The sequence below is a fragment of the Lepidothrix coronata genome, unplaced genomic scaffold (genome assembly GCF_001604755.1).
Source record: "Lepidothrix coronata isolate B3197 unplaced genomic scaffold, Lepidothrix_coronata-1.0 Scaffold21, whole genome shotgun sequence".
NCBI classification, from domain to species: Eukaryota; Metazoa; Chordata; class Aves; order Passeriformes; family Pipridae; genus Lepidothrix; species Lepidothrix coronata.
The window spans coordinates 5,112,091-5,136,466 of record NW_016690201.1 but is presented as its reverse complement, the minus strand read 5'-3'; positions in this window follow the sequence as shown (position 1 = coordinate 5,136,466).

The window sequence follows — 24,376 nt, the reverse complement described above, 5'->3', positions numbered from 1 at the left end:
AGCACTCCTTGACAAATTCACAGAACCTATCATTGACAGGAAAAAAAAATCAGTTGGAATAGAAATAACAGATAGAACTTGAATATTTATCTGTCAGCTTTTTTGGGATAATACTTTATGATCTCTCTATTTGGAAATAATTAGATGTTGATGATATGATGGCATGACAGAAGAGGAAGGAAGATTATTCAGAAATTTTTGTTTTGTAGTTAGATAGCTTAGAATAGCGTGTTTCATTCATTCGTTTAATTAGCAGTAGATCACATTTCTTTTTATGGCAGGAGCTGTGATGCAGTCCCAGTGATTCCGGCCAGCCAGCAGCAGAATTACCAACTCCAGAGCGGACCCACTGAGAAGTTCTCCAAGTCCTGGTCTGTTTACCATCTCCCAAATCCACACCCAATGCAGAGTCCACAATTATAAAATTAGATTAATTTGTTCAGTACTTAAACATCAAATGAAACTGAAATGGTGAAACCTCCTAACAGGATGTTCACCTTTCATCATTAGCAGGACCTTTACCATCATGGTTAATCTTAGCAACTCTTCAGTTCAAGGAAATGTTGCAATGTTTTGCATAAAAATTAGACTTACACATCCCTCCTCACTCACATTTAAGCTTTCCATTATTGTGGAAGGAATTGAAAAAAAACATATAACAATCTTACCAAGATTGAGTGACCAAGGTATTTGCTCTGTGGGAAGCTTTTTCTGTAGCTGAGATTGATATCTTGCTGTCGAGGAAGGTTATTCTAGCCTTTTCACTAATTTGCAAATGTACAACAATGTAAGTGAATGTTCAGGAATAAAGTGGTTCCCTAGAATTTTCCAAACCTACAGTTTGTGACTCTGGGTGTCCTTGTTTCATCACATACAAGCAGATGCTTACTTACTCTTATGCATTACAAGTTCCTCTCTCCTCTTGTTCTGGATATCTTGTTACATTTTAAACCCCATGGAGAAGAACTTCTACAGTACCAACAGAGCAGAAAATCTTGCAATAAGTTGCAAAAGGCTGAGAGTTTGAAGTCATAGGTCTTTGAAGTCACCCCAAATTAACACATTCCAGTTAATATTTGATTTTTCAGTAATTAAACCCAAAGTAATCATTTCTCAATTCCAGGAGTAATATTTATAAACATTTTAAATGAACATGAAATGTACGTCATGTGTTTAAAAAATCTGTTTTATATATTGGATAAGTTAGGAAGAAATACAGGTTATATAACAGAAACTTTCCTTCATTTTTTATTAAAAAACTCACCGCAATGTTATAATCTCCTCTATAACTGGAGTTTTGCCTCACTTAAAATATCCTTTATAAAATATTAATTTGCAAGGTGAACAGCAGAGAAAATTGAGCCATGTCCCATATTCCTTTCAGCTGGAGATTCACATATTCTCCACGCCTTTTAAGAGCAATACTTGAGCTCCCTTTTGAGACTACAGTTTCTCACACGCCCATTTAATCTGATCAAAGACAAGAAGAGGAGTGATTGAGCAGACAAGAGCAGAGGGGCTGGGGGGGCAGTGACTCCTTCATGGCCCTGGACAAGGAAACAGAGGGCCAGACTAGGGGAGATCCACGAGGGACAGTGGGAGACAGGGCTGTGGACAGAGCTGCAGCTTGGATCTGAGGCTCATCCACCAGGAATCACCCTGAAAAAGTCAGGCCTGTAGGTCTGAGCTTGAATGGAGCTCCTGGGCCCATGGGCAGGGATGTGGGTTCAGGTACCTGGTAAAGACATTCAAGGCAATAAAGCAAGTTGTGGCCTCACAGCAACCTCAAGGTGGACAAGTATTCACTACAAACCCCTTATTATTCGTCTTTAGATCAGTGGAAAGTTTACTAAAATTAAGGGGTGTGAGGAAAGTACAGGATCCCATGGACTTCATTAAATTATGTATCTGGTATATTACGCAGTTACAAGATATAATCTCCTTTACTTGCCATCTGAGTGTTTGATTTATGAGGTTCAATAAGGCCAAGTGCTGGGTCCTGAACTTGGGTCACAACCACCCCCTGCAGCATTACAGGCTCAAGAAAGAGTGGCTTTCCCAGCAGGAAAGGACCTGGGATTGCTGGTTGACAGCAGCTGAACATGATCCAGTGTGTGCCCATGTGGGCAAGAAGGCCAATGGCATCCTGGCTTGTGTCAGAAATAGTGTGGTCAGCAGGATCAAAGCCCTGTACTTGGCACTGGTGGGACCACACCTTGAATCCTGTGTCCAGTTCAGGGCCTCTCACTGCAGGAAGGACACTGAGAAGCTGGAGCATGTCCAGAGAAGGGCAATGGAGCTGGGGAAGGGTCTGGAGCACAAGTCTGATGAGGACTTGGCTGAGGGAGCTGGGGGTGTTTATCCTGGAGAAAAGGAGGGTCAGGGGGGCCTTACGCTCTCTATAACTCCCTGAAAGGAGGGTGTAGCCAGGTGGGGGTTGGTCTCTTCTCCCAATCAACAAGCAACAGGATGAGAGTCAATGGCCTTGAGTTGCATCAGGGGAGTTTTAGATTTGGTGATTGGAAAAATTTCTTTACAGAAAGGGTTATCCAGGGAAGTGATGGACTCACCATCCCTGGAGCTATTTAAAAAATGTGCAGATTTGGTAGTGAGCAACATGGTTCAGTGGTGGACTTGATGATCTTAAAATTCTTTTCCAACCCAAACGGTTCTATGATTTTGCAGTTAGGTTTTTCAAGAGACAGTTAACTTGTTCTGCCTTTAATCTGTAAGTCAAGAAAGTGCTTAGGTAGCAATCATATCACATTTTTCTGAAATAGCAGTTCAGAGTGAGTCTGCCGGAAAGTGGTGAATTTTTAATGACATGATGGAACAGGAAAGAGGAAAAGCTGAATAGACAATTCCAGAAGTGTAGACATCTGCCACCAAAAAAAAATAAAAATAAAAAGCAAGACTAACTGAAGTGGTGGAGTAGGAAAATTTTTCATCCTGAAGATCAGAAAATAAAACAAAGCACAGTGAAGTGAGAATAGAATAAATTCATGAAGCACAAGAGGCGGATAAAAACATGTGAAAATGAAAAAAAACTGGGGAAGATGGAACCTAGAACCTGAAAGGGAATTATGCTGCTGACGTACCAAAGGCTTAACAAATACCCACATTTCTCGTATTTAGAGAAGCAGGAGGTGGATGATTTGCAAGATCTTGAGGAGGATGGAGAAACTTAAGACTATTAGAGGTACCAGAGTGGAATGGTTTGATGATTGGGAACATTCTGACAGGATAAGTAGAGAAGCATGTCACACAGGAGTGTCTAGGGAGAAGACATACCATCTTCAGGATCCAATAGACAAATGTTCCTCTCTGTGAAAAGAGATTAGATGGAACCTTGATTTATAAAATTAAAAAATATAATATAATATAAAATATTTTCTGCCCTAACATAATTATTTTGGTAGTTAATCATAGCTCATCATATACTCCAGATCAATAAAATGTTTAGCAGAAGTATGTATCTCACATTTGGTCTGGAAGTGTTGTTTCTTTTAAGTGCTATCTCCACTTGAGCAAAATATCAGATCAATAGGAATTTTGCTTGCTGACATAACCCTGAGATTATTTATCTTCAAAAGAAAGAATTCTGCCTCATTAAATGTACTGCCTTCAGTCCAGCAAAGCACTAATTTTTGTTCTGGTAATACCAAGAATTTCTACAAGCAGTTCAATACTTCTTTGTTATTATGATCAAAATCTTGTTTATATGCAAAGAGAAAGGCATACATTATATATATATAAACATGCATATTAAGCCAAGAATTTATTGTTAGTATGACTGAAATATTATTAGCATAAATCAAGGATTGAGTCTAATGTAATTTCTACAGAAAAGAAAAAAATAAAAGAAAGAAAATTAATGCAATTAAAACTTATACACGTTAGCTTTTACCTCTCCTGGAGCTCTGCTCATCCTCCCACTGCTCCTCTGGGTCCTAAGTTCAGAGGGCTAATGTTGATGCTGAGGCATGGTGTATGTTATAGAGAATTTTCAATATCCTTCTCTGGCAGGATTATGATGCTGAAGTTGATCACTATTTCTTCCTTGGTCTAGGATTCACTTGGGGTTATTTTTCACGTGTTTGATAACACATTTAACACCGTTTTGCTCCTTCACTGCTCTGCAGTTCCACATTCCAGCAAATTTACTGTATGTGGTGTCCTCTGCATGTGTTAAATACCATTTCTGTGTTGCCTTTGCCACTCCTAATGTCCATTTTGTCCTGCTCTGCATTTCAGTAAGGGACCAGGGCTGAGCTGTGTACAGCCATGGGGCCTCCAGGGTCACCATGTGTCCTGTCTCTGTCCATCCCATGCTTGTGCTCCTCTAAGCAGCATCTTGTGCTTCACTTGAAAAGGCCCCTGCTGTCGTACCAAGGCTGTGTTTCTCTACCCCGTGTCTTTGGGTTAGTCACAAATATCTTATTCTGTGCAGAGTAACTGCTTGTTGCTGCTATCTATTCAAAACTGTGCTTGTATCACGCAGTTATAACCAAAAGTGAACTGAACTAGCCATGGGCACCCAGTCAGTTAAAGAAACTGCTGTCACAGCTAAAGCAAGGAAAATGAACCTGCAGACAGAGCAAGAAAAGTTAATACAGAGGAGGACTGACAAACCTCAGTACTGAGGCCAATGCTACAGAGCTCTGGGTTTACACTGTGCAGGCAGCAAACAGAGGGGACCAAGAGATGATCCCCGGGCAGGGGCTTTCTGACTAACACATGTGCTTAAATCTAAGTACATAAAGAAATGTTGCATATTTCAGTTCTAGCAGTGAAGTTGTTTGCTGCCATCATGCCATTGTTTCTGTGCCTCAGTAAGCCCTGCTTTAATAGCAATGAGTATCACTTCATTTCTGGAATTGAAACCAGGAGCTTAGATTTAAGCATGTTCTTTAAAGACTTTTTAAAGTAACTTGCTCACTAAAGTACAGCACTGAAACCAATGATAAATAGTATCCTCACGGCTACTTATCAGTGCAGGATTACAGTACTGGTATTTGTGAACATGTTGAACACTGTTGGTCAAGGATGGAGAAAGAGTTTTGAGGATGCAAAAGTGAAAATTTTCATCCTTTTTGAAAGAGAGTTTATTTTTGGAGTGCAATTTTGGAACAATACTTCTCTAAAAGACTTATGTGAGTCTTTTTCCCCCCCTTCTTTCTATTTACATCCTTTAAAGATCCCTTTGTCTAATAGTTGTGGGTTTTGGTTTCTGTGGTTTTTATTATTCTTCTGAAAATTAGTAGGAAAAAGGTAAAGAACAAGTAATTAAAGTTAAAAATATTAGAAAAGTAAAAATAGTTAGAAACATTATGTCCTTTTTTTTTTTTCCTTTAATAAATGGAAAAAAACCTGTTTTAAAAAGAACACCTTCTTTAAGATATTGTGAAAAACATTTAATCAGAATATTACATGTTCTTATCTTATTCTCAAACTCAATGAAAAAATCTGATTCTTCTTTCTTATAAATTTGCTGTTTAAGTGATGCACAGTACTTCAGACATTAAGGCCATTAGAACTAATGGACTTCAGTTATGAAAAATCGAATTAGTTATGGTAATTAAGGACTAGATTGAATTATCTAAACATTTATTTTTGATGGACATATAAAATACACTGAAGTGTCTATATACACATATATGTGTATTTCACATGCATGTGTAAGGTGAGAGATGATGGGGGAGAGAGGGAGAGATTGAGGTTGCACAGACCAAATATGCCTTTTTGAGGAGCTTTCCAATCTTTCCACAAGGTGTTATAAAACAATGAGGGGGAGCATCTGTGATTTAAATTCTCCTCTTCTTATTCTATAACTATGGGGAAAATTGAGTAATTACAATCAGTATGAGCTATTTAGGAAAATGGACAAACTAAACTGCAAGGCAGCAGAAGTAGTCGCAGTAAAGCAGAAGGTAAAACAAGGTATTTTCTTTTTCTTTTTTAAACGGCCTAATGGCTTGCCCTTAAATTTTAACCAATTGAGAGTAGAGCTGTTTGTATAGAATCAACTGCTGTTTAATGGGAAGCTTAAAAAAAAATAAGATGATTAACAATTGGTAGCAAACATACACTGCTGTCCATGGAAACTCTAATGGAAATGCCAGAAAGAGGAAAAACTGACAAGAATGCCAAGGAGTTCTGTTGCACTCACTTAGGAAGAGTAATTAGACAGTTCCACTTAGCTCACAAAAAATTTTGTTGTACCTTGCAGTACATGATTTAAATAAGCTCATAAAGGAGCCTACTAAGCAGCTGTTGACATTAAGCAGAATGTGTTTTTCAGCGAGTTATGTTTTCTTTACCTATTTAGACATTCCCAGCATGACTGAAAGATACATAAACTGAAGTTTATTGTGGCACATATTAAGCACAAACCTAGAAATGGACTAATACAAAATACTTGCAAGCAAAGAAAATTTGCCACTAAAATTACTAGGGTCTGGCTCATACTGGAATGACATTAAAGGAGATAAAAGTTATGTAAAACCTGAAGTCTCTAGAGCAAGAGAATAAACCCTACAGTTTAAAATGCTATCTAATAGATGTTTTACTGTTTGATTTTGAAAATTGCTGTCAAGCAATATATCATTTATGCTGCCTGCTATTTTATCTCAACTTCTTAAAGACAAATCCCACCTAGAATCTTGTGAGATGTTTTAGTAGTTAAACTGTATATTTTTTCTCAGAATCTGATCAAGAGTCTGTGATTCTTGTTAAGCATCCCAAGAGTAAACTGAGAATAAATGAGAACACTTAGCAGTGACATGGTTGAAAAGGTGACACTAGCTAAAGTAACTGTATTGAATAGTGTCTTGTAACAAAATTTTGATTCATAACTGGATGTACATCCAGATATGTTGAGTGTTTGGATGCACACATCTTTTCATATGCTCTCATGGTAGTAGAATTGATTTAGAAGTCATAAAAAGCTAGAAGGAAAGGTACCTTGTCTCCTAAAAACCAAAGGTACCCTTCCTCTTTCTCTAAATCTGGCTCTTCAAGACTACTTGAGAAATTTCTGGAGCAGTCTGGACCTTGACTGTTGCTAAAGTCTGCTCAATTCTTTATTTTTTAGATGCTACCATCAGCAATACAGTGTATAACATAACCACATCATATCACATGTGTCTGGTCAGACTACCACTAAAATACCTCTTTAATACAATACACCTCCATGTAAAATTCTCAAACGCACATGCCAACAGATGTGTGCCACCTCCTATGAAGCCATTTGTGTATTTTATTTCCTCAAGTATAAACATACTGTCAATGAAGCTGGTGGAATAATGTAATTGTGTGATTCAGCTGTTTTGATAACACATTCCAACCTTCTGCTGCAACGCTCGGGTCATCTTGGCTGCTTTGTTGATAATTGAAAACAGATCTGAGACCACACAGCAAAGAGTAACTTGACATCTCATTATTTTTTTTTATCAGTTCTCTTACTGGACAGTTTTCCAAGATTGAACTCCTGCATCTGAGAGAACAAGATATTGGCTGCTTTTTGTGATTAACAGGGATTTTAATAATTGATTAAGGCAATGCCAGAGAACACATGACAACACTGTTGGACCAGCCACTCACAGTCTTGAACATGCCTAAAATAACAACTTACACCAGAAAAGAGATCACACATCAGTGACATATGATATACAATACTGGGACCTTGCTAATGAGGTGGTTTTTGCAACTTCCTCATCCAAGTAGGATGCAATGAAACTGCAGTCTGAATTACAAAATGTCCATAAATTTGGACATAAAATTTTTATGAACATTGGGCTCTTTGTTAATTATACATGCAGTCCATTTAATTAACACTGTGAGTTAATGATCAAAATAATCTACTCACCTATTTTTAAATTCTTTGTAGCAGATGAAAAAATTACCCTAAGCATTATGTACTGGATAATTTCACTCATATTTCTTGTCCATCTTTCAGGACAGTACTGAACTTTAGGTTACACTTTGAACTCAGCTCTACTGTATCCCCTCCTAAATTCTGAACACTACAATGCAAGCACACAGTGTCTGACTGAAGAAGCAAACCCAGATTTCCAAGTTCTATCTCAGAGATTTACTTGCTCTTTTATTTTTGTACACTCTCTTCACTCACAGAAACAATCTCAGTTCCTGGTTCAAATTTTCTCAAATGCAAGCATGCCTAAGTAGCACTCCAGTACAATATAATAAAAGTTTCTCCTTTATCAATAAAGTTGCCCAAAGATTCTACTCTGGTAAACATGATCTTCATTTCCCTTAAAAGGTGCAGTTGCAACTTGCTGTTGTTTTGGGTGAACTTAGACATTTTATCCTGTAGAGATACTCTCCATATATCTTTAATACCATTGAGCAGAAACCAAGTGTTCTAAATTATGGATGTTTGTTGGTATGACCAAAATGGTAGCAGACAGAAGAAAAAAATTGTATAAAGTAGGTGGAAAAAGAAATTGGTTGTTGTGATTTGATACTGTTTTTAAAATGTCATGAAACAATTCAGTAATGTCAGTAAGGGACATTCTGTGAGGAAGGAGGAAAAGTAAAATGCCACAGTTTTCTTTTCTTTTTTTTTTTTTTAACACTGTCTTAAAGGATGGTAGAAAGATAAAAGTCATTAAGAAATATGTACTAAATATATAACATCCTATCCAATATACCTACTCTGAAGATAGGGAGCTTCTCATTAGCCCAAATGTGTTCTGTTACTGAAAGCTCAATTCATTTTCTGCCAGTGAAAATTAAATTATATGGGTTACACGTGGAGAATTAAACAAAGCAACATCCCAAATGCCAGGAATCAATAATCTTTTCTAATACTAGGAAAAGAAATGTCTGATTCTCTCTTTTGTTTTAATAACAGTCAGGTTTTAATTCTGTAAAGTGAAAGACTTTTCAGTAAGGGAACTCTGCTATGGTAAAACCCAGTAAGATCTCCTAAAGACGAGATTGATGTAGCTTTTCAAACCTTGTTTGAGGGAAGAAAGCTTGAGAAGAGAAAGAGCTCCCTGCTAATTAGCCTAAGAAATACGAACAAGCACTTCCAGAAAGTTAACAGCATTTCTAAATCAGCTCATGGAGGCTCTACAACATCTTGTTCAGGGTGGCAGGTTGGTGTTACCTTCCCTGTCACTGCCAGCAGAAGGGATACACCTGTTGCTAAATGGTGACAGGCAGGCTGAGCGTGCCCTCTTGTCTTCATGAGCCGTATCTTGCAGAGTTGTGTTCAGCTGCTGGTCTGGCTTTAGACATTTCCAGTGTGGGGCTGGTGAACACTATAAAAGACAGCCTGAATCACTGGAAAGGGATCCAGCTTTTCTGCTCGACGAGGGTAGCAATTTTCCTTTCAATACCTGTAACCTACTCCCATAACAAGTGCAGCATTCCAAAGACTTCCTTAGGAGTGCTGTGTTCATTCACAGTAAGTTTACCTGGTGCAGACCAAGAGATGTGAGCAAGGTTATGAATCATCTTCTCTCTGCAGAGGCAGTGGAGCCAAATGAGGTGATAGATTGGATACAGCTCATGGCTTGTACTCCAAGATGTTTCTGAGGAGTGAAGATTTTAAGGAATGCCTTACGTTAGGCCTTGTATGATGTGATGCCAAGTCTAAGAAAGGACTTTCCCTTCTGGCAGGCAAGGAGAGAACAGTTGAAGGATAATTTTCAGCTTCAGGCAGAGCTGGAACAGAGCCAAACAAAGGGGATCCCTCCACTCCAACTGAAATAATTTGCTTTACAAAAATACCATATGGATATTTTGTCTTCCTCACATTAACTCTGATTGGTTGACAAACATTTTAACTAACAGAATGACGAAGATTTGCATAATTACACTGTATTTTTTAAGAACTATACAAGAAATATGCAAATTTTGGATTGGCTTCTAGTATAACTTTGCTTTTATTGGCTCATCTTTTTATATCTCCTAGGCAGTTGCCCAGCAACAAAAATGACATAGAAGTTATTCCCATTCATCTAGTGGAAAAGTCTGTCCAAAAGGAGACAAAATAAGTTGTCTGTAAAAATCTTTCCCATTCTAAATGGACTATCTATCTATCTTCAGCTGTTACTCTTCTTTTTCTTTTCTCACAACAGCTGTGCTCACCATTTTTCACTTCAAAGATCAGATACACTTATAGGAGAGGAAGACCTCTATGCCTAGGAGAAAAATAATGTTCTTAATGTTATTTATTGTATTATTTCATAAAAAGTAGAGTAGAAGACAAAAAGAAAAGAGTTTTGGATATGTTCTATGCCTAGGGCTGTTATGAAAGTAAGCTTTTATTTTTCATGTCCCAGTCCACACAATTTTCAGACATGAAAATCTGGACTTCAGTTAAATCAGAATCAAAACCTCATTGGGAAATGTCAATAATTTGAGTGATTATTTTTCATCATTGTCTTCACATGTGAAAAGAATGAAAACCACTGGAATTAATGGCTCCCCTAATAAACCAAAAGGTACATAAAAGAAACACACAACAAAACTTGCCATTACAACCAAGCAGAAAACATGACAGGAATACAATAAATTTGTATAACAACAAAGATTTTATTTTACTTTTGCAACAAATGTGTCATAATGAAGTCTGTTTGAGTTCAACAAAACATTTGCCATTGTAAATGGTATTTGTTCCTTCAAATAATAGAATGATAACATCTCCATTTTGCTATAGATCCTTCTGTCTCCTCTTCATGGTATACAAATAAGGAAACTATTTTTTTATTAAATGTATAAAGTGAGAATAATGTAGGCTTGCAAGGTCCAGAGGTCACCTAATCCAAACCCATGCTCAGAGCAGATTGGTGTTTTTTTAAAATCTAAAACATGTGGGTGGAAGGAGCACCTAATTGATCCATGATTCACAAGATGAATGAGACACAACTGGGAACCAAAGGACAGTATGGGACATCACATTTTTCTGTTTAATTTCATTTCATATTTTTATATTACGTCTAAGTAACTGATCTCACAGTGAATAGAGGAGATGGGGCAGGCTATGTTTGGCTTTCTACTTGATGTGCATTGAGTGCCAGTAATCAGGAGACCTTCAAACTGCACTGGTTGCACTGGTTGCCTCTGGCACGCTAAAGGCCTCGACCCCTGGGCCATGATGCAATCATCCAAGCCTGCCCTGCCTTGTGCAGAGGATAAGTTGACCCCCCCGAGATTTTTTCCAAAATAAACTCTACTATCACTCTTCAAAGGTAATGGTTTCCACCAAAAAACAAACAATTTTTTTTTTTTAGATTATTTCTTTCATGAGCCTTCAGAAGTTCACATAGTGGAGGTTTTCTCCAGCAACTGAAATAGTTAGGTTATGCTTGAGATTAATTTAAATTGCAAGAAAAATACTGCAGTCTGTTAAATGTGCTACTAAGGATAGAGTTAAACAATATTAACCTCCAGGGTCATAGTATCAATTAATCTTTTACTCAAATAAATGTAAGCTATTAAGATATATTCATTGAAATTTTGCAAATAGATGATATAGCTGACAATTGAAACTTACAAGTCAGCTGATATAAAAAAATTATATATACGCACACACATATATGAATAAATCCTATACTAAAAATACAATGGAGAGCTGGTTCTCACAACTGTATGTGTCATATGAATGATCAAGCTTTTCATCTCAGTCAAAACGCCATGAAGGGTAGGTACACATACTGCTCTGCATCAAACATCTAATATGTGGAAGTGATGTTCATGTTATTAAAAACAGAAATGAGTATAAAATCACTTAAGAGGGTGTCTTAGGTTTTCTGGAGCATACAATGACCTAGGACTTCTCTTCAGCCATGGTTAGGCTGCTAACCACATCTAGCGTGTGAGGTTTAGGTTCTGCTGGCAAAAAATGATAGAGATACAAATACAAAGCCTGATAGAGAAAGACTGATTAGTGTGAAAATCTGAGGCAACTACAGACATGAATCTTACACTCATCATGCCTCGTATGATGTTCGTAGTTTAACCCAAGTTGGCAACTAAGGACTGCAGAGCCCCTCCCTCACTCCCCTGCAGTGGGATGGGAGAGACAGCCAGAGGAATAAATGTGATAAAACTCATGGGTTGATACAACAGCAGTTTAATAGGGAAAGCAAAAGCTGTGCATGCAAGCAAAGCAAACCAGGGAATTTGTTCACCACTTCCCACGGGCAGGCAGGTGTTCAGCCATCCCCAGGAGAGCAGAGCTCCATCATATCTAACAGTGACTTTGGAAGACAAACATCGTCACTCTAAATATCCTCCCTTCCTTCTTCTTCCCCCAGCCTTATGTGCTGAACATGACACCATGTGGTGTGAGATATTCCCTTGGTGGGTTGGGCTTATTTCTCCTGGCTGTGCCCCCTCCCAGCTTCTTGTGCTCCCCCAGCCCCCTTGCTAGTGGGGTGGTGTGAGGAGCAGAAAAGGCCTTGGCTCTGTGCAAACAATTCTCAGCAACAGCTAAAACATCCCTGTGCTGTCAGATCTGTTTTCAGCACAAATCCAAACACAGCCCCATATTAGGCACCGTGAAGAAAAAACTTTGCTTATCCCATTCTTGTGTGCATACACAAAAGCTACTTTTTAACCCTGAATGAAAGCTCTGAAATGTCTGCTGGATCCCTTTGCCAGTGCAACTTTGTGTTGTTTCATTTGTATTGTTTTTTCAAGTGGGAAAAGAATTTGCTGTCAAAAGGAAATCCTTAGACAAAAAAATGTGTGCATTTGCAATTTTTCTAATTGCATCCATTGGAATACCTATTTCCAATTTTTTATTGAAATGTAAATGGACTGCACAGAATTGCAGCATAGTATATCAGTATTAATTTGATTTTATTGCTCTGTTGTGATTGATGATGCAAGTTAACTTATAAAGACTTTAGCGTTAGTTAAATTATGGTCAGAGGTTCACCTATGTCAACTATTTTCCAAAATAACAAGTTATAGGTTCTTTTTAATGCTTTAAAAAAGATACATGGTGGTGTTCTTATGAGACTGTGCTTATCTGTGTGGTATAATTGTACTCTTCTTAAATTACTCCCCAGTAGAAACACAAGACAGGAACATTTTATCTCATCTTTCAAGCAAGATCTTTTCTGAAGAAGAAGGAGCAGGAGAGGGAAGTGGAAAGGAGAAGGAGGAAGCAGAACACAAATACTGATTTTTAAATCTGTAAAGTAAAAATATGTGTAAATGTAAAGTAAAAATATGTGTAAAGTCAGTATTATTTTTAAAAGGTTTCAAAACAACTTAATTTCCAAAGCTGTGCTTTAATACAATTAACGTTTTTTCCAGTAGACTTAACTGAAAATTATGTCCCTGCCTTGACACATGAACATGAATATTTATATGCACAGTTACAACCTGTTATCAGCAGTTCTTCCTATCCCACAGACATCTTGTTACACCACATAACATTCAAAAGAGTAGGTATAAAAAAAGAAGTTATATTTAGCAGAAAATATTTGTTGCTGGTGCTCCCCTTCCCTGTTAGCTGTTTCACCTCCCCTAATTTAATCACACTTTCCTACAATAATATGGGCAACACCCTGAATGTTCTGAGATGCCAGCACAGGGTAGCACTTTTCCTGGTATGTCCTGCTCTTGCTGTGCCCTCTGACCTGGGGAAGCAGATCTTGGGTTCACCTGTGCCATAATGCCAGGGTTCTGGAGTGTTACAATGCCTTTTTGCATACTGATACTGGTTTAAGGTGTTGCAACTTAAACTGTGAGAAAAAAAAAATTAAATCACAACAATGAACTATCTTTCTCCTGCTTTTTACTTAAAAAAAAAAAAAAAAGTCAAAGAAAATGGATATTTGCGTTGTTGCAGCTCAAATGGTAGTTCTTTCTGATGGTTTCAATATAAGGCCTTACAGTCCTAAGTAAACTTTTCAGCTCAGTACTCCAGCCAAGGCACAAAATAACACTAGAAAGTAAACAGAGGTTTACATGGTTCAATGCAGGTGCAAATTTGTGAAATTCAGGATTCTTTCAGAGATAACCTCATGCTAATATTCTGCCTTATTCAATGATGTCAAGTACCTGATATGGTTCTTTTCCCAAGCTTAAAAATTTGAGGTCTGTTTACCTTCCATTACGATCTCTGTCCTTGCTGAGCTCCTGCTGTGATTACATGGTCAAATATCATCACAGCAGAAAAATCCATTTATGTGCATTGGTATTTTAGTCAGCTGTCTGGTACATATTTGCAGTTCTTATCCAGGTATTCAAAACGTAATTGTTTGAAATGTTTTTCAGTGTTATTTACCAATTGAAAAAAAAATCCTATGAAGTAATAATTTTCAAAAAATTCTAACAATACTATTAACTTATGCTATACTGAAAGCTGGGTGTTTGTCTATGGACATATTTGTAAAATCCTAAACCCTGTATTACTCTTATAGTTTAGCTAAATGAGGAAGATTTTATTGTTGAATGTTTCCAAAACAACATGATGACGTAGAAACATTCAACAAATAAAATCTTCCTCATTTAGCTAAACTACAACAATTGCCTATGGATATATTCATAAAATCCTAACCCTTGTATTCTCCTGAGTGTTTTCACAGAATCACAGAATATTTGGTATTGGAAGGGACCTCTGGAGATCATCCAGTCCAACTCCCCTGCCAAGGCAGGGTCACCTAGAACAGGTTACATAGAAACATGTCCAGGTGGGTTTAAATGTCTCCAAAGAGGAAGACTCCACCCCCTCATGTTGAGGTGGAACTTCTTGTCTTTTAGTTTATTGCCATTGCTTCTTTGTCCTTTTGCTGGACACCACTGTAAAGAGTCTGGTAACATCCTTCTGCCAGCTGCTTTTGAGATATTTATGTGCATTGATGAGATCCTCTCTCAGTTTTCTCTTCTCCAGACTAAACAGGCCCAGCTCACACAGACTCTCCTCATAAGAGAGACGCTCCAGACCCCTCATCATCTTTGTGGCCCTCAGCTGGACCACCTCCAGTAGCTCCTTGTCTTTCTTGAACTGTGGAGACCAGAATTGAACACAATACTCCAGATGTGGCCTCACCAGGGTTGAGTAGAGGGGCAGGATCCCGTCCCTGTATCTGCTGGCCACACTTCCTGATGCACCCCAGGAGTTTCCTACAGTTTAAGTGAAGGACTCATTTCCCAGTCATTGCATCACTACAATAAAGTGAATGTCTGACATTGACAACTACCGAATGCAATGAAGAGGTACCTGCTGTCAATTCCCATCCACGTCGTGACTTTCAGTGGCACCTGAAACTGTTCAATGCATTTCAGCAACCTGGGTTATAACTTGTTGGACTAAGCAAGGCCCTTAGGAATATTCACTTCATCTTGGACTATCTAATGCAACCAAGGGACCACTTGACTAGGACATCCAACTTCCTCTCCATAGTATTAATAAATTATGCTATCATAAATTAAATTTTTAAAATGTGCCTGACTATAAGAAATAGGACTCCTTTTGAAAGGAGTTGTAAAGTGACTCAAAGGAGAATCTTTGATGTACATTTTTTCTCTTAAGTGTGCTCACTGAACCTTCCTATGCACATTGAGCTACATATCATTGTCACTGTCATTCCTAAGAGAAGGTTATACAGAAATCCTCTTAGGAAGGCTTCTGATACAAAAAATTGAACAGTTTATAAAATGATATTGAAACTGAGTGATAAATATGCAAATTAAACTTGCCAGGTGGCAGGAACTCTTTCAATATTCCTTTTCACCTTTAGAGTCTGAAAGTCTTCTGCCAGTCTCTCAGCCTCAAAGTGATTTTGAGGAACACATTATGAGCAAATGTAAAATTGAAAATTTAATTTCCAAGGTCATTCTTATATACTAAATTAAATACTTCAAGAAAAAAACATAAATCGGGTATGAACACTGATTATTGAGAGAATGCCAAGAGCAAACGTAGAAAAAATTCTATGCAAGGCTGGAATGAAAGGGTAAAATAAAAGGAGTTACATCTACACAAAATGTTATGATTGTCCATAACAAGGTAGAAGGGTTGTTGTTCTCCCATTTCAGTCCATGTCCTTCTCTGACTGTGCCCAGAAGTAGGACAGAGTACACAGAACAAACCTTCAGCTGCACCACAAGTTCTTTGTATAGTTTGAGATTAAGGCTTTTGATAGCTGACAATAGAAAGTGAAATACTCTACAGGCAAGCAACTTTTTAAAGTAATATAAAATAATGGCTGAAATAGTTTTAACTCGTGTGCAATAAGTGTGGCAGTTACAGTGTTACATCATAGTTATAGTTTACATGAACTACTGAGAATACAAATGCAATGTTTAAAGAATATTCTGATTCTATCTGGTTTCATGAATTTAAAAACGAATGAAATAAGGTAAGCTAAGAAGTATTTTACTGTTATTTTCATTATTATTGTTACTACTTTGTTTCCAAAAACATAGTTTCTATTGACTCTATATAATGTAAAATCTGATGAGACTTTAAATTTTGTTATTAAGGCCTGTTTGATTTGTTCAGTGCTAGACAATGCAGAAATAAAAGCAGAGGAACATTAATATAAACCGACCATTTATTTGACTTTTTGGTGGGCATGGAAAAGTAAAACTGAAGCATACACATATCTCAAGGGAAGAAATGATTGAACTAATCCTATATTACATCTAGTAGTCGAAGACTTCAAGAAAATTGGAATATATGGTTTCAAGACTTCTTTCTTTTAAAGCAGAAATTTTGCAAAATTGAAATCGTTTGCTTAAAACAGAGTAATAAACAAGTATTTTGTGAGTGCTGTACTGGGTTCTCTTCCTGGTCTTTTTAATTGTCATCCTAAATGAAAGAAACGTCTTCAGATGTGCTTGTGAGATAAGGATCCGTGGTGAGAGAAAAGCCAATATCCTATGCTTTCAATAAGGGCTTATCTTTATGGAATTGCCTGTTTTCAGGGGTCAGGATTAATTTCCTGTCAAATATATCATACAGGCATTAATAGCAGCGCCCAAATAATCCTGTTTCCTAGTTTCTCTGAACAGGAATTTTCAATATTAGAGAGCAATTGTAGCATCTAACTACAGCTTGGAGAAATTTTTGCATGTCCTCATAATACAGCTCATATATCTAAAGATATGGCTTTTTTGAATGGTGATTTGCATAAAGGCTTCCAATTTTTTTTCCTGTCTAGCTGATAGTTTAGTTCAGCATTTGGCAGCTTTTCATGCTTTTGCTGAAGTTTATTTTGCTTCTTCACAATCAGTTTTTCTGTAGCCAACTTTTGGAAATGCTGGAATACGACTAGTCTGTTTCCTGAAGAAAATTTTAAAATTTGCCAAGGAGATATAATTTTTTAGCTCATTTTAGGTTTCAGAAACTAAATGTTACTGTACTTTTTCCTGTCAACCATCATTACATGGGGACACAGTTTATATCCTTTGACTAAATCTGAGTTATCTAGTTGTGTGTTAGCAATTCATACTTTCCCCCATAAAATGAGATTAGAAACATTTACATGCATCCAGCTCTGGGATCCCCAGCACAGGAAGGACATGAACCTGTTGGAGCAAGTCCAGAGGAGGCCACCGAGATGACCAGAGGGATGGAGCACCTCTCATACGAGGAAAGGATTAGAAAATTGGGATTGTTCAGCCTGGAAAAGAAAAGCCTTTGGGATGACCTAATTGCAGTCTTGCAGTACCTGAAGGGAACCTACAGGAAAGGTGGAGAGGGACTATTTACAAGGACCTGGAGTGACAGGACAAGGGGGATTGGCTTTAAACTGACAGAGTATGTTTGGATTGGATATTAGGAAAAAAATTCTTTCCTGTGAGTGTGGTGAGGCACTGGAACAGGTTGTTCAGAGAAATTGTAGATGTCCCATCCCTGCAAGTGTTCAAGGCCAGATTGGATGAAGCTCTGAGCAACCCGGTCTGGTGGAAGATGTCCCTGCCCATGGCAGGGGTTTGGAACTAGATGACTTTTTAGATCCCGGCCAAGCCAGGCAATTCTAAGATTCTATGATTCATTCTGTGATTCCAAAGAAAGACTTTGCAAAAGAGTGTTATCTAAATTAGTTATGTAAACAATGCTGAAGTACAAACTGGTAAATGTAATAGGAATATAAGAATTGAATAATTAGGAAAAAAAATGATAATCCATAATAATTAGGGAAAAGTCAACTTCATAAAAAAGAAATTTCACTAATGAACAAATGCTCATAGAAAAAAATCCATGCTCTTTCTCAGTTCATTATTAAGCTTTCTCTGAAACCAGGTAAAGAGCTAAAACCTTACTGTCATATAAATAAGGGTAGAGCAGTACCCATGTCTGACAGGAACCATGCCTGTCAAAGACTGCATCACTGTAATGCTGTCTGGTTTAACAAAATGTGATAAATAAAGCAGATGCCCCACTGAGGGCTTGGAATTTACTATACTGACAAATGACTCTTAGCCCATCACTGTTCTTAAAAATAATTTATCTTGCAAACAGAATTTTGGTACTTTGGGGTTTACTGTATAAGTCTTTCACGTAGTAACTTATGGACTTTTTGAGGGTAACTTCTGAACCTTTTGATTATAACAGAGTTCCATTCTATTATACTTTAAATTGAAAATCTGTCTCTCTGTAAATGTTGACCCTTACGTGCTCTAAAAGCCGTATAGACACTGAATAGTGATATAGAATACCATTATAGCCCCAAAATGGGGAACATTTCCTGAAGCATAATCCATTCCACTGACCCCAAAAATTCCCTTAGAAGAGAAAACCATACCTTAAAATTGGGTCCAAAACAGAATTATTGAATTTTCTCTATTTTAGACACAACGCACCCACTATCCCTTGTGTTGTATAAAACCAGATAACCATACTTGAAAATATTTGGATCTCATGTGTGAAATATGCAATATTAGACTAATTTGTGTAAAAAACAACGTCCTGAGTTGATTTCTCCTAAATTTTTAGTCTCTATAAATTGTAAGGATGAATGTACTTTCGTGGCTTGGATAAGAAATTAGCCTAATTTTGCCACAGACATCAGAGATGCAGATTGTTCTGTTTCTTGTGGCTGTTTTCTTCCGTTGGCATTTTGTTCTGCCACTAGCTCTGGCAAGTCCGATACCAACACATGGACCAAAATAGCAGTTTCCCATGTTGTGGAACTAACATCAAATAGCTAATGATTTGTCTGAGCACAGTTTTTAAAGCATCCATTGTCCTGTCTCCTGGAAATCCAACTGATTTTTGCCACCTCTTGAAATAATTTTAGGCTCTCTGCTTTGACACGTGTCAGAAATCAGTCCAGTATAACATCCTGCAGGAGTTTTGCTTGAATGCTGGATATTTGACTGTGACTATGTTGGTTCTTATTCTGAAAGATTGTACCTCATGGGCACAGGGCATGTGTGTGTGTGTGTGTTAGAGTCAAAAATGCTTACTGGAACAGTTCTAAATTGTCTATATTTTTCAGCCACACAAGAGAACAAGAATTACAGCTGCATAATGCACGTTTACTTTTGTTTGGATTCAGATGCCTACTTCTTTCTTGAAAGGCTGTTTTAATCTCTTCAAAAGCTGTTCAGGCTTTTCCTCTGCTCCATGGGACTTCACCATCAATCATGACACTCTGAGATGGCACACTGCCACAGGGGCAGAGTAGCCGATGCTGTACTGTCAACAAAAACAAGTGCTTGAGTAGCTTTCCATTAGGATATGGCTGGACCCAGACCTCTGTTCATTAAGCTGATGTTTGGGCCAAACCACTTAGCAGCAGGATCAAAACAGTAATGCACTGCAAATCATTTGGTGTGTGTAAACTTTGCATACAATCATTAGCAAAGAGCAGGTCACGGGCCAGCAGCTCTGCAATCTTTGACTTAGTGCAGCCTCTGTAGGGAGAAAATTTCATCATTACCAAAATGCAAATACAGATTCCTTTACTACTGACTCAAAATTGAGAGCTGTGATAGAAAAGATGCTTAAAATAACACAATAGGGATCTGTTTTAAGAATAAGACCAAAAAGCTGCCCCAACCCCTCTCCCCACGTCTCAGAAACCCCCAAACTAAAGCAAATCCAAACTTCCTTTTGTCTGTTTTCAACCTTGAAAGCTCTACACAGTCTGACTCAGCTCAGGACCTTTCTCAACATGCCATCAACAAACATCTTAAACAGAGTTTTGAAGAAGCCTCTAGAGGCCTTCATGATGGCCACAATTCTAACCAGAATTTAAGCCTATCCTCTGACTCTTTCTTTTGGAAGCCTGGCTGCAAAAATTGTAACAAATGCTTTGTCCAGACTGAAAATTTCTATGTAACTTTAATTAAAATAATCTTTTTAAATAATATGAATATATATCTATCTATCTAATTTATAACTACAGCAGCAAAAATCAAATACTTTTGTACGTGCTATCAACAAGCTACTGGCACTAAACAAAAGAGCAACCCATACTAATGGTCTGGGTGCCAGTTGGTTGCTCTCATGGCCATGCCAGCAGCAACACCACCATGACATTGAACACCAGAAGCCTTGTGGAATCTTCAGAAACCTTCTAATCTAACAAGCTAAGTTACTCAAGGGAATATGTATAAAGAATGAAGCAAACCCACAGATACACTGGATTATGTCTATAGCAAACATCTGGAGGGAGAAAGGTCTCCCTCAGCAAAGTCTCCAACAGGAGGGTTTGGGATATTTAATTACCTGATTGTGAAAATTGCAATATGAATGTAACTGTTAAAATGCTCTCAGATTATTCTTAAAGGCAAAGTGTTTTACATATGGAAATCCCTCTAGAAAGGGGCAGAAGATGGAAGGAAAATAAGGGTTAGGATTTCTGACAGCAATGGACCTCCCTCTTGCTTATTTTTCTTTCAGAACGATGTGCTTTCAAAGTGCTTAATTTGGTTTCTGCTAAATTTTTTTTATCTTCCAAACTATGAATTCAGAAAATGTGAGCTGCTTTTTTTATTGACTTATCCATTGTGGGAGTTCATTCTGAGCTAAGATCAAATAGTTTATATAGTTCATCATTAATCTTTTACATATTTCATTGTCATAACTTTCCCTTCCTTGGCACTGGCCCTTCATTTTTTAATGAAAAAAGGACATTTTAACAAATTAGTTTTTATCATCAAAGGTTTATTCTTTTACTGTGTGAATAAAAAGCAGTGAGCAGAAGTGATTTCTAGGAAAATGATGAATCCCTCCAGTACAGCTGACCTAGCTATTCTCATTAAATGGAACTAATATTTTTTCATGTATAAGGTAATTTAATTGTCTCACTACCTGTCTCTTTCCCATGCATTCAGTTGTGCTGTACTTTTTCTTTAAATGCAGAGAAGATCACTGGAACTATATTTTAAAAGGTTTGTAAATAGAGTTAACTCAAACTAGAGGCAGAACAACAGAAAAGGCTTGGTTTTTGATACCATTAGCTAGAGAATCATTTGATACTAATTAATGGACTTATTAAATGAGACAGAATTGTGTTCAAACCTAGCACAGTTGTTCTGTCATGTTCATGCTGGAAAAAATGACAAGAAATGATTGTGGGGAAGGGGACTGACAGTATTTATTGTATTTTACTTTACATTTATTGAGAAAGCCTAAAGATTTTTTTACAGCTTCAGATTAAGAAAAGCCCAAACCCTCATTTTTCAGACAAAGTAATTACACTTGCCTTCAGGAAGTTTCAAAGTGAAAGTGTCAAAACAGGACTTCCTTCCTCCCCTACTCCCTCTTCCCCCTTCCTGAAACAGTCTCTTGCTAAAAGAAGCAAATTTCATGAATGTCAATTGAAAAAGCTTCATAGCTTGACAGCATATGGTTTCACTGGAGTTTACTGAATCAGCTATCTGAATCAGCTATTATCAGCCTTCAGGGAAGAAAACAGCTGAAATAAATTAGAATAACTTCTTGAAGAGCGGGCTTCACAGCAAGTGAGGGTGAGAATTGAGGAGAAATAATTGGTTTGTTAGTTTTGGTGTTTTTTAGGATTTTTTTTTTTTTTTTTTATATAGGACTGACTTTGAAGACCAGAATTCCACGTAGATAGAACAAAAAGCTTAATTAATTTTTTTATTTCCTGGAGATTGCAACTTGCCATGTTCTGAAGCGCAAGATACCCAGGAAGCTCTGGACATGAATTTCTCCAGTGTTCCCAATCTTTCACAGGGTTCTGTGGGTGTTCTGGACAGCAGCAGCACCCACAGAGACAAGCTGGATCAGGTCAGCGGCCCCTGCAAAGGTAAGGCTTGTTCCTCAAAGCTGTGGAAGATACAGAGTGGTGATCCAAAAACTGAACGATCCCGGTATGGGGTATAACTGGAATACTTTATTGAACACGAGAACACAATTTTAAGGGCCTCGGGGGCTGGACATGTTAATGAGGAGGACGTGTTATGTTAATTAAAGGATTGCACAAGGTTTTACTGCAGTTTCCAAATACTTAAATTTTCTTCAAGCAGGATTACATGGTGAGGGGGGGAAGGATTACAGGAATTTAAACATGGTTCAATAACAAAATTTCAAAAGATCCTTTCTTAATTCTGCTGGTGCCAGGGTAATCCATAAGGTTGTTCTCTAATAGGTCTTATGACAAGGGTCCAGCTTCTTCAAATCACGAGATTCTTATTAGCCCTTGTTTTCCAAGGTCTGCTACTCAAACCTCTTAAGCTCCTTTCTGCTGACAACTGGGTTTGGGCTCCTACAATACAGACCTCACATCTCTGCCTTTGACTCTGCCATTTTTTAGTCATTGCTGTGTCAACGTCTGTATTTTCATCTTAAACTAGGAAAATGCTCCAATCATTAAATTCAATAATCATCCAGACAGACTCAACACCCATAAGCAGAAGCCTGTTATACCAATATGAAGAGTTCTTTAACGGGATCCGCTTAAAATGCACATTTACACACAGATACACTGCAAGGGTTACAGCCAAGGCTTGACTTTTGTATGCTATGATTAAAGGCTTCAAGGTGAAATAGTCTTTTTCTTAAAATCAGTTCTAATCATAAGGAACATAGCAAATACCTTTTACTCATGACAGGAGGTCCTAAATGGTGAGGTGAACTAAGTTTCTGAGTAAAGATATTTAAAACAAATGACCAGATCAAGGATAAATGATTTGTCAGGACATGATATATTTATCTTCATGTCAAGCAAATGAGATTTTAAAATTATTTACCTTGTTTTTTTATTTAATATTGTTCTTGGGTTTGTAATAATTGAGCTTTATTCTTGCCTCAAAGCCACTATTCTTTTCAAATAAAAATTTTCAAATAAATAAAAGTTTTCATGTAATAATGTAGTTCTAAAGCCAGAGCTTTAAGGAAATTTAGCAGTATAGCAGGTTAGCAAAATATGGTGACACAATTAATTTATTTTCTTATGTTTTGAGGTTTTACATAATTTTTTTTAATGAATGACACAGCATAACAGGCTGCTTTTTAGACCTACCACAGATTTTATATGGATAATGAGCACTTGTTTCCTTCTGAAACTGTGACCCAACATGTAAGTCATAGGTTAGCAAGTTTAATTCTGTTTATTTGCTTCCTGTAAATAAACACTGACTTCATGTGTGAATAATAATTTGAGTATCCAGTTAACATATGAGCCATTACCTTGTCATCTGACAAATAGTGTGCTCAAAACCCTGATCAGTAGCTTTTAAAGTACAGCTAATTTTAAACATTTGTATTTTGTAAGTCCAGCTGTTTTGATTAAATACAGTGAGAAAATCTATTTATTTTATTTAATGAACCAAAATCTTATAATGAGATTGCATTTGTGAATAATGCTGTATATGAGTTATAGTTTATTCCAGCAAATATTTGGCAATACATAGGTAAAACAAATTTGACATTAGCATTCATGCCGGTGAACTAATTTTCTCATTATTTGTAGCAAGCAGAGAGAAAGATGTAAACACAGTCAAAGCATATGCAATTAAATTGAAAAATTGTGGGAAAATGTGGTATCAGTAAAAGTGCACTTAGGAAAAGGTCTTCAAAGGTTTGTTATGAAAAATGTTATTTTATTGACTGTATTATCTTCCCCTTATAAAAATCAAAGGAATATTCATCTGACTGCCACATCATTGTTTAATGTTTGATTTAAAGAGTAATTGTAAAAAGATACATAAATTGGAAGAAAATCTTTGCTGCCAATGTTATAAAAATGGAAACTAGTGGAAAATATTTGATTCAAAAAGACCAGTCATGTTGTCCAAGTCTTGCCTTCCAAAACAGAGTCACATGGGGAAGCTGTTATAGGCAGGTATAAAGAATTGAAAGAATTGATGGTTAGTAATTTTGGAAAAAAAAACACATGGCAAAACAAAGTGCTATAATTATAGATTACTATTATTAAGTAAGATTGGTTTTATTTACTAAAGA